Source organism: Penaeus monodon, chromosome 32 (genome assembly GCF_015228065.2).
Source record: "Penaeus monodon isolate SGIC_2016 chromosome 32, NSTDA_Pmon_1, whole genome shotgun sequence".
Lineage (NCBI taxonomy): Eukaryota > Metazoa > Arthropoda > Malacostraca > Decapoda > Penaeidae > Penaeus > Penaeus monodon.
Genome location: NC_051417.1, coordinates 14,741,937 through 14,742,335, shown reverse-complemented (window position 1 = coordinate 14,742,335; position 399 = coordinate 14,741,937).

Below are 399 nucleotides of genomic sequence, written 5' to 3'. Positions count from 1 at the left end.
ATATCTTACTCGGTGTACTGTAAGCCAAGCTGAATGTTAACGAAAGATAATACACACTGGAATTAGCCATCTGTTATTCAGCTCTCATCGCGTCATTAAAACAAGATTAATCAATCCCAGACTTGAACTCCGCTTATCAACACCAAGGAAGAAGGTGATAGGGTGGAAATCCCGGATGTTGCCAGTTCACTTGACACATCACTAATGATAATCATAGTAATAAGAAACATGATTGTGTTGATAATGTTGTCTCTCCTCGATTTGACGACTTAGATTCGGTTCTCTTGAGGCATTTCCGATCTCGCAGCATCCACTTTCGGGTCTTACTCTCTCGATGTAAGTAAATGTTTTGTAAAACAAATAGGATAGAAACACTCAGTATACACAATTAGATATATA